Here is a 12,112-nt window from a genome sequence, read left to right on the forward strand (position 1 = left end):
AATCATAGAGAAATTTAATAAACCAATCATAGAGAAATTTAATGAACCAATCATAGTGCCCCTTTTCAATAGAAAAATAGAAGTATTATATTGAATGCTCCTTTGATTTCAATCTAATGAATAATGAATAAAACAACAAGTAAATACATCTTTCTTTATTTTCTAGAAATACATTGTTCACAAGGGGATACATATGAACCTTTCTTTATTTACATTTTTAGTGAAGAGACTAAATACAACAAGATGAAATAGGTAGATACAAAGGGGTGCACTTTCAGCATCCTCAAACACCACTTTAGGAGATCTAGCTTATTTCCATCCTTTTAACCCGAATGTGAACCTGCAAATAAAACTTGTAGGTTGTGACCATGGAGGCTCACCTTCCAGCCTAGGCTTACAAGAAGCCACCCCTGAGCTAGGAGAACCAAGGCTAAACATGTTAGACACCAACTCAACCACATAATAAAGAAGAACTCAAACAACACATGAACTCCCAACCCAAGGATTTACATTGTCACTATGTGACTATCTTTGTGGGGTGAAGGTGGACCAAGTACCTAAACGAGATCTGCAAGAAAGAGGAACAAATGCCTTCACAAGGCTACCAAAATATAACCAACTCAAGTCACATACTTGACCCAAAACAAACCTTATGTCCCCAATGGCTTAAAAGCCCATATCTCCCCTTATGACCCCCTTTTGCATAAGCATAAAAATAAAGCAGCAAGGGTCCCATAACCTTTGTGTATCTCTCTCTTCCAAGAAGAGAGTCTCTACACTCATAGGTTTTCAAGCAACCCTTCACCCCCAAGGCTACTCTACCCTCCCAACACTAATACATTTGGCCTAAAATTTCGACGGAGAAGGTATATTGTGAACAAATTTGATTTTTTTTTGAAAAATTGCCCACATTAGTCAGAATTCTGACAATAATTCAATATATGTTTTTGACAGAGAAGGAATTGGCAATGACATTTATGCTTTTTTACAAAAAGTGCCCGCGTTCGTCAAAATTCCAACGACAGCGGGCATTACTTTTAAAAAAAAAAAAAAGACCAAGACATTTCAAATCATTTCCGCGGCCTCTTCCCATTCTCACATTGTCGCCCCAGTAGCGTACTCCCGCCCAGAGTATGAACCGTGAACCATTTTGATCGATTAATGCCATCTTCAAGCATTCTCGGCTCATGGAATAGGGTTTGTGAAAATGGGAGCAATGTCGGCTCATGGAATAGGGAAGGTGTAAAGTTTTGTCAACATCCTCTAGCCTGTGCGAAAATGGGAGCAATGTCGGCTCATGGAATAGGGCATGCTCCCGGGCATGAATCATATATAGTATGAATCGACATCCTTTTTGGGGAATTTTTTTTTTTCAAAAAATAGTTCATATGTTTTGTTTTATGCTCCCACATTTTGCAAACATATCTACCAGGGCATTCACAACTACAACATCTGAAAATCTCCCTTAATGTTTCGATTGATGCCCAGACCCTATTCCAAGGTTCCAATCTCAAATTTGTACGAAGAGGGTGTTGGCAATGGTTGTGGATTTCAGTTCTACACCTACCATGTGCATTTGCCTTAAGGTTTCAAAAAGATTTTCAACAAATCTACATTTTGCATATCGTGCATTCCATGAGACGCCATTTTTGTGAGGAATTTTAGTAGTTTGAATTCCTTGTTCATGTCTCTATAGTATTGAAAGTTTCTAAAGCATTTTAAAAGGTCTATTTTGTGCAATCCCAGCGATCATTGTGTTCGACTAAAGACCAATAGGCTTCATTCCCCTTCTTTAATTCATTCATTAGTATCGGTCACCCATCAATTTTGCACCTGCAGATAGTGATGTTTCTGATTCTCCGTTGGCCTGGGTGCAAGTGTAAACCTCTGTCAGCATCCCCCGGCCTGTGTGAAAATGGGAGCTTTGAAATGGCACGTCGACTATTTGACAGACTGCCTCACAGAAATTGGAAGTTTTTGAACAAGGTATGAACATCTATCATAGGATAAATAATAGAGGAATTGTGTTACATGTTGTAGCTGCAATTACCAGGGTACATGTTTTAAAGATGTTTTATATCATAGAATCAACATTCCAATGGCTATTTATTTTTTAAAATTTAGATATTGTATTCCCAACTAATGTCTATTTTCATAAAACTATTCCTTTAGGCAAGCAAAAAAAGCTTGAAAAAACTACACAACGCTTAAACCATTATTCATAGCCCCTAGAAAATCTCTTCATTGCCAAAAAAACCTATTCGTACTTGAAAAAATTAATCACACCTAAAACATTGTCCATGCCTAAGACATTAATCACAACATCAAATAATATTCATAGTATAAATAAACACTATTTGTGTTTAAACTATTGTTCATAGATTCATTTAACCTCAAAAATTACTCTAGAAGCTCCTGAGTCCAAATTTGTTGTTCTCTATATGAATTATGGGGTTTGAAATCTATTTAGTATGATTGTGTAATATCCCTTGTCCAATGATGACTGAAAAACAAGGAATATTCATTGTCAAATCTGCAAGAATCCTCAAAAAATGGGTGTATGATGATGCAACCTCAAATTCCTCTTATTTCATATCTAAATCAAACAAATGCCTCATTGACAGTCATAAATACATGTTATAGGCAGCTAATGTAAAATTACATGGATTGTCACAATAATGTATCAAAATCAGACTTCACTAGATTATTGACATTTCGTCAAACATGTCATGCAACCTCTGAAAACATATTATAGCTACAAGCCCATTCAAATCTTATTATAAACTAGTTCCAATGCAATCATAGGATCTTTACATAGGCTGACTACCAAGAGATATGATACTGATTTTTTGAAGACATTAGACAGTCACTAACTGAAGCATATATCTAAAAATTACAATGAAAGAAGAGGTTTGAAGAACCTGATTAAGCTATGCCCAAGTCTAGCGATGTAAACACCAACATTACGCATCCAAAATAAAGTTGTGTTAGAATTATGATCTTCAATACTTTCTCTTAGACAAGAGATAAAATTAAAAAACCACTTGATTACTACAATAAATTTATTTTCTTATTAAAAATATAAATAATTACATTAGATATATATTCCACATAAAGAAAAGAAATGATGAAAATCATTTGTGTCTTAAATAATGCCATCAACAACTAAAAATGGGAAAATAATATCCTAATTATGACTCCCTAATTAGTATAAGATACTATTTCCAATATTATACTAAGGATAAATATTCAAAAAGTATAATAATTACACTAATACATATATCACTCTCATGCCTTCCTTAATTTGATATAAGGTCCCTCTATCCAAATATGAAGTCTCAAGGGAGTTGTATGTGTCAATTATTCAAGCTTCTTCTAAATCTATTCCAACCTCTTCTTCCAACACATGTCTTGATGATGGTTGAGGATCTTTAATCTTTGAAAATATGAATGAACATACTCCTCTAGACATTATTTAAATACCACATTTAATTATACACATGGATGAAATGGACATGATTTAGGATGTGTGCAATGAAGTGTGGAGGTTCATGAGAAACATACATTACATTTTTTTGAAGAAGATTTAGGTTTCTATCCTCCTCCTTTGTTGACATCCCATCCTCCATTGTCTAATATATCTATGACTTTTCCAACAACTTTTAATCACAACAAGAGATAATTTTGTATGATTTTCTTAAAGCCAACTTTATTACTCACCCCTTGAAAAATTGAAGAAAAAACCTTAAACAAAATTAGGACAATCCTTTTTTCAAGCATCATCAACTATTCCACTAATGAATGTCATGATTTGGAGATTAAAATTCAACAACTTATTGTACTTCTAGTAACATTTAAATAATAGGTGACAATGAGTTATACACTCATCATATCCCTTCTAAATGACATTTATAACCTATTATGTTTTTATCTTGCTATATGACATCGGTAGCTTAATTACCTATTAGGGGCTCATTGTCATTCATGGTACTACGATTTCATGTGCAATCATACTTGGGAGGCAACGTAATAGCCTAGTTCTTCTTGTCTCTACATTGTGGAGCAAGAATAATAGTTGTCAATTGTTCCTCTTTTTTAAGGATTCACTTTACCTTTGTTGATTTTTATCTTTTATAACTTGATATCCTTTCTTGCATAGAATTGTCCTCAATCCAAATTCTCTCCTTGCTTGGACGTGTGTGTTCCTTGATTAGGACCTCTTTCATTGTTTTGTAGGCAAATAAACAAAGGCATCGAACTCTCATCTCTACTTATACACAAAATGGCTAATTGAAACCACTTCATATACACAAAATGTTACCTTGCACTGATCGAGCCTCAAAAATGTGACACCCTTGTTCAACAAGGGTTGATACTCTACAACACAATGCCTATCATTCATGAGCTCAAGGTGGTTGCTTTCATGTTCAATAAAAATATGGTCAAAACTTTTTGTAGTTTCGCCACCATCATTATATCATTTTGCTATTGTTAACATCATACATCCTCATGCTACGCTGGCAATTCATCAGGCTCTTCAATTTATTCACTCTTTATATGTTAGTGACTACCTTTAACTTATGAACCTTCAAATAAATCATCGTAATGACCTTCAAATAAATCATCATAATGACCTTTACTCACTCTTTATATGTTAGTGACTACCTTTAACTTATGAACCTTCAAATGAACCTTCAAATAAATCATCATAATGACCTCAAATAAATCATCATAATGACTACCTTTAATTTATTATTGTTCCACCCTACAATTTTGTATTTGAGGTATGTAAAATAGTTTCTCTATAGAGTTTTTTTATCTCTCTACATTCTTTTGGTTGCCTTCATTTAAATTATGTAATGTTTCCATGATTTCAAAAAATAAAGATTTTAGGAACAAGGTTTGATATGCATATATTTCTTATATACCAGCACAACAATTGAATGTTGTGGGTGTTATGGATATTTTAATACAGACATTTAAAATATAGAAACCCTTGTTATAAAATCTTAGAACTGATTCCAACACTAAGAAGTAGGGTTATTTTAGAGATCTTGGAAGTAACTACACATCAATTTTTGGGTGCCTTTGAAAAGAAAGTGGTATGATGAAATCTTTGGGTATAAAATAGATGAAATGCACTCCATACTACTGTTGCACAATATTTTGGTCGATGATATTTTTAAAATAGTAAAGGAAGGTGTATGGAACAGCCAAATTCTTATCATTATAAATAATGAATATTTTAAGATCCTTTTATGATGTGTAAGTTGAGAATATTTTATGAAAGGTCCCTAAATGAATAGACTTTAAACTGATTTTAGCAATGACTATCGGATGTAGACAAAATGAATGCTTTTTGGATTAGGATGGTACACAGAATCTACTATCAAATGGTTGTCAAAAATTATTGGGACTAGGAGGTGTGAACTAGCCTACTCTTCTACTTTTCATGCTATCAAAATTTGAGTTTGATTGTCATCATTTACTTTGCCAAATTCTTCACACGTAACTCCTAAATCAATTTCCTACACACAAAATGACGAAAATAGGTTTGTTGATGGGGGCTTTCCTAGGTCAAATAGGTTTGAATATACCTTGAAGTGTGCAATATGGAAGGTTTGTATTGTTAATCTCCTGCCCATTTCTTAATTTAAAAGAAGATATCTTTATTAAATATCTCCTCTATTTTTGGAGGTAGACATCTTTAGGAAAATATCTCTTCCTCCCTCTTTAAAATGATCGCTTTACACTTGTTGAAAAATATCTCTTTTACAACTATCTCTTCCTTTCTTATAGCAATGAGGCATGTACAAGGATCTTTTATTCCTAGCTTGGAATGTATGTATGTTTATTAAGGGTATCTTCTTGGTGTTGAAGGTGCTTATCCTTGATCGCTATCTACCTTAAGATATCAACCTAGAGGTATGTTGACATCTTAAGGGGAGGCATATGAGCTCTCCTTTTTTCTCGTGTTTATTCATTTATGTTATATCCTCAAACTAGAAGTGGTGTGTTACATAGTGCCCCCTAGGGCATGGTTATTATTTTTTTGAGATTTGTTACTTGGAATAGCATGGATTAATGCTAGTGTGATCATTGTTACTCTTTACACCTTTGCAAGTGTTGGTTATTATTGTTGTTTGTGTTTTGTGTCACTATAACAACCAATTTGTAGTACAGTTTTTTGAATGCCTTACATCCAAATGGTTTTATTTGTTAATATTCTCTATCATGAATCACCTAGCATAACACAACTTGCTAGCCAATAAAATCCATGATGTAGCATGAATCACCCAACATTACAGAACTTGTTAGCTAGTAGTATTCACGTTTCTTCTCTTTTCTCTTACCATATGACTAATGGTAAGCATCTCCTTAGTAGACCTATAAGTCATATCTCTTCTCCTGTGACAGAGTGTTCAAGTAGAATTGTTGGGACTAGGAGGTGCAGATCGACCAAATCCTCCACCTATCAGATGTAGACAAAATGAATGCTTTTTGGATTAGGATGGTACACAAATTCTACTATCAAAAGGTTGTCAAAAATTCTTAGGACTAGGAGGTGTGAACTGGCCTACTCTTCTGCTTTTCATGCCATCAAAATTTGAGTTTGATTGTCATCATTTACTTTGCCAAATTCTTCACACGTAACTCCTGAATCAATTTCCTACACACAAAATAACGAAAATAGGTTTGTTGATGGGGGCTTTCCTAGGTCAAACCTTGGGTTGTGAATTAACCTTGAAGTATAAGGTTTTACTTTTGAGGGAAAGGATAGATCTAATCTAAAATTGCTTAAAATTGAACATGATAACTTGATGAATCTTTCTTGAATCCTCACACAAGGTTGTAGGATGTCATGCAGACTGTTGATCATGAATGTTGTGCTTTAACTTGAATTCTCCTTCAATGCTTGATGAATGCTTGATTGCTTGTTCACATGGAATTGAATTGATTTTATAATTAAGAGATCACTTGAATTGTAGGTAAACCCCTTCAAATGATAGGGTAGGCTTCCTTTTATACCTAATCATACAAAAAGTGTTTGAATTTTTTCTCACACATGAGGCAAGAAATGAGGGGTCATATTTTGGGTCCCAATCACGAGTACTAGGGCACCTAAGGTGTCCTAGTCTTGTCAATTTAGGATGTGACATGCTAAAGTGGGTATCAATGTCTCAAGATCAGATGGACCTTAAGTGATTGTCTCCCTTGCATATGATTTTTTTGGGTGATAAACTTCACCATTCTATTCACAAGAATTTTATTAAGTCTCAGATATAGGGATCATAACTTATTAATGATGCAGTGAAAGTCCTTCATGAAGGACTTCTAGAAGTATTTTTGGATGAGTCTTTGTCAAGTGCAGAGAAAATACAATTGATGCTTAATGGATTTAAGGAACATGCTTTCAAATTGGAAGCCAAAGTTTTGAAGGATGTAGAGAAGAAGGTGGAAGAGAAAAGACTAGAAGTTTTGGTGATTAGATGTGCAACAAACAATATCCAACTAAAAGAAAGCATAATTTTTTTTTTAGAAAAGTGTAAAGGATGTAGTGGCAGCATACATGTTTTAAAGGCAATGGCTTAAATATACTAAGGATATTAAGGGTCACATAGATATTATAGCATCACAAATTTTACAACTATCCAATAATATAGACATGAAGAATGATGCAGAAGGAAATGAAAGGCTTCAAATAGAAAACTTGTACATGCAACTAAATCCATTGACTAATCAGAAGAACAAAATTAAGAAACAGTTCGATCATCTGAGAGATGTTGTAGACTTGCAACTCACCAGCTACTTAGTTTTTGCGGGTAATAATTTATTTATTTTTTGGTTATGGTTGTGGTGTTTGTAGGGAAACATTTACAAATTTATATCTATTTTCACTATTTAATGGTTTATGGGTTTGCAATGGTAATTTAATGTTCTTTAATATTTTTGTATAGATTCTTTATAATAGCCTATTATAGTGATTTGTTCTATTATGGATAATGTTGTGGGTCAGATGGCTTTGCCGTCGGTGCATGAAAGCATTGCATGAGTTATACTTTTAAAAATTACATGAAACATTTTTAATTTATTTGATTCAGTGTTATTTGAAAAAAAAATTATCAATGATGTTTCCTTTCTCCAAGAATTGGATCTAGGATCATTTCGTCAGATAATATGTAACATCCAATGACTAAATATTTTCTTTACAAATTCTTCTTTTATTTAATTATCATCTAAGTGTGAATTAAAATTTATATCTATGCGGAAGTAGAAGATACAAGTTGAAGACTCTGTTGGTTGAAAATTTTGTACACTTGAGGAAATATACAAAATTGTGGTTTCAACCATAGCACACGAGTAAAAACTCTCCTAATTAAGGGAAGGCTCCCCCTATCTAACTACAACTTGGAAAGTAAAATGGGATGGGACAGCAATCTTTCTTCTTTTTTGAAGAAAGACAATACCCTTTTCTCTTCACAGAAAAGGATAGCGATTGAATAACAGCAGTAACCACTTTAAAGTGAAATAAGAGAAAGGAAATGAAGTTTCCTGAAAGCGCAAAGACTTCCTTCGGGACGGGACAGCAATATCAAGCTCAAAGACTTGACTATTGGAAGTCCTATATACCCTTTGCTATACTAAATTTTACAATGAATAAAAGAAAACAATTCAAAGACTGGAATAATTTATTCTTTTAACACAAAGACAAGAACTAATGCAAGCTCAAAGACTTGCTGCTATTTCTTATCAAACAGTAACTTTTCCTCAAGAATAGACGCAAGCTCAAAGACTTGTTGCTCCTTCTAGAGATTTTCCTATTTTAATTAATCTTCTCTACTTGCGGCTCAAAGAATTCAAATCAGATTGGACTAAGTTCCTTTAGAAATACTTTGCATAGAAGAAATAAAAAGATTCACACTCAAACGTGCAGCTCAAAGACTCAAAACTTGAGTAATCCTTCTTTATTATTCTTCCAAAACCTTTCAATCCACATACATAAGCTCAAAGACTTCTTGCTGTAAATTTAGCAGAGTTTTTGCTTGCTTTCCAAAAGATATATTTACAATGGACCTCTCAAGTATTTATAGAGGAGGAGCCTTGAGAAAAAGGTGGGAGGATCCTAACTAACTTGAGAGATTCTCTCAACCACCAAGACTCATTCAATAAATAACTGAGACTTCATTAATTAACTAAGAGTTACTCTAACTAACTAAGACTTATTCCAACTACAGTCCTAATCGGACACAACTTGTAGTTGCCTTACATGTAATTACAAAAGTGCAAGTAATGTGTAACTTGCGTTTTACAAAAATACTTTTACATGTAACTTGTCAAAACAAAATTACAACTAAAGATTACAAAAGAGGGAAAATTCAACTAAGTGTTGAAAAACACTTAAGTTACATTTTGTGAAGACACGAATCCTTGAAATTTTTGGATGCTCGCTTGTAGTTCCTCTGGATTCGGTTCATGGGTGTTCTTAGCAACAACCATAGTCTTCACAATAGTGAAGGAGCGCAGAATTGTCTTTATCCAGGATAGACTGGATCTCATGCAAAAAGGCTTGGTGTTTCGTCAATGCTTGAATTGAAGCTGTCGAGAATTGTTCACTCCTCCATTCATTATGAATCCTCATCTGTAAATCAGCAAGAACCTCTTCTTCTGGAATCAGCTCTCCATCCTGACTTACTATATTGCAAGAGGCCCTTTCACAATGTGAGACAATACCTCGATAGACTTCATCCCGGAATCTCCTTGCATCACTGATCTCCTCAATGAGGGATTTAAGAACAAGGGTCTTGTTTTCCATGAGTTCCTCAAATTCCAAGTACATGACCCTGGAAGAGATGATGGCGTGCTCCTGCAAAATACTCAGTTGTTGTTGGGGCATGGTACGCCAATTTACTAGACTTTTCTCAACACTTTCCAGATTCTTTTTGAAAGTGTTAGAATTCTAATCCAGTTTCTCCTCAATGGTTTCCAACTTAGACATTATTTGAAAAATGTTTTTTACCACTTGTATACATTGATCATGAAGCTGATCAACCCAGGAATCCAGTGCTTGTACTTTCTGAGTAGCCCTTTCCACTCCACGAATCAATTCTTGGGAACCAGAAGAACCTATGGAGTTACTCCCTTCAACAGCAGGTTTTGTGATTTTATGAATGGCTGCCATGAGCTATCGGTTTTCTTCTTCTAGCTTGTCTTTCTTTGCAAGAAGATCGTCACACCTTTGCACTAGTGAAGCAATAGAAAACTGAGCATCATGTTTAATGACCTCATGTGTTTGCTTGCCCAATTCTACCCTTGTAACCTTATAATCAGCAGCTGACATTTCATCAAGTGGTTTATCTGCAATAGGTTCCACAATTTCAGCTACTTTCATCTTGTTGCTATCAACAGTTACCCTAGAGATAGTCTTCGCCTTCTTAGCAACTTTGGATCTGGACTGTTTGAGTTGCTGGTAGTCAAAGGCATCAGGTGAGATCTCTTGCTTCTTTCTTTTCGGGGTGAAAGAACTAAGCTATGGAGGCAAAGTCATCAACTCACTTCCAGTAGCAGTCGTAGGCAAAGGAGAAGCAGTTTCTGTTTGAATTACCGTGGTTACCCTAGGAGGAATATCTGTTTGAATAGCGACCACGGTTTGCTCAGTTACCAATGGACATGAAGATTGCCTCTTGAATTCTTCAAAACCAGAAGTAGAAGTATCAATTTCTAATAACTGAATGCAAGTGGGATTATCTTCAGGAACTTTCAACACACTTTCTCGTTGTTGATCAGGAGAAGGGTCGTATGCTGAAATGGGAACTGCATTCTAAGGAGACTCATCTATGAGCAAATCGGGAGGAGAAAGAGGCGTCTCAATGGAAACTGGAGGAATGACCTCGTGAGGCGAGTCTGAAACTGGAGACTTAGGTGCATCGTCAGGTTGCTGCCCCTCTTCTGGATTATCCAGATCGATCACCCGAACATGGAACCGTGATTTCTCCTTCCCACGAGTAGTCGTCTCCTCAGGAGGAAGCACTATTGCATGACTAACTCGTAACTTGATCCTTGTGCCTGAAGATGAAGCACCCTCTTTGTTATCAATCTGAATCTCAGACTTCCGTCCAAAAGGCCCTATAGAATCATCTTCTTTACCAACCTTGATTTTGATAAGTCTAACAGCATTACTTTTCAGCCATGCGTTAGTGTTGGCCAAGATAGGTTGAAATCTGTCAAGGATGGAGACGCACTCCTTGTGTGACCATTGGATCAAAGGAAGTGGAGCTTCCTCAACCCTTCATGAAATGTATTTAGGATCAAGTATATGCCCATCATCGATCATCCCTTGTGGGATATCCGCCAAGTTCAAGTCAACAATTTGCTCAATAGTGAGCCTACAGTAATCCATCTTCAGAACCTCGGCTTCCATGCGGAGATCTACCCAGATGTCTTCAATGCGTTGAACATGCACAAAGGATTTCTTGATCTTCTCCTTCATACCTCTATAATCAAAATCAGCTCTAGGTTTGAACCTCTTAAGCTTGATTTCCTGCAATTCAGCCTCCATGGCCTTAGCCTTCATAGATGTGACAAGGGAGTATCGACCAATTTTCAATGGGTTTGTGCTAGAGATCCCCATTCCAACCTTGTGTCTAGCAGACTGAAAAGTATGAACAACCATGATCTGTCTTCCCAACTCCATAAGAATTATCTTATCGGTTGGGTATCTTGGAAGCATGTATGGTTGTCCATCATAGCATCCAATCCTCATATAGGTGAATGTGGGAAATTGCAGGAATAAACACCCATACTTAGACACTTTGACCCATGCCTCATCTGATACTCTTTTGTTTCTGAGATCCATGTCAAACTGACACATGAAATATCCGAAGAATGCATCTTGGACTCTTCTGAAATGCAGTCTGCTAGGTTTCAATGGCAACTGGTCATAATATTCCCAAACTAGTATAAGCGAGCGATCACCCTTGGTAGAAAGACTTGGAAAGTGTCTAAGTGACGCTGCCAAATATACCAAATAAGAATTCATGAAGAAGGTCATAGTAGTAGGAACTGTTGCAAGTTGTTCGCACAAAGCATCGCTGATGATTTCACCCCATGAAAT

The sequence above is a fragment of the Cryptomeria japonica genome, chromosome 1, assembly GCF_030272615.1.
Source record: "Cryptomeria japonica chromosome 1, Sugi_1.0, whole genome shotgun sequence".
NCBI classification, from domain to species: Eukaryota; Viridiplantae; Streptophyta; class Pinopsida; order Cupressales; family Cupressaceae; genus Cryptomeria; species Cryptomeria japonica.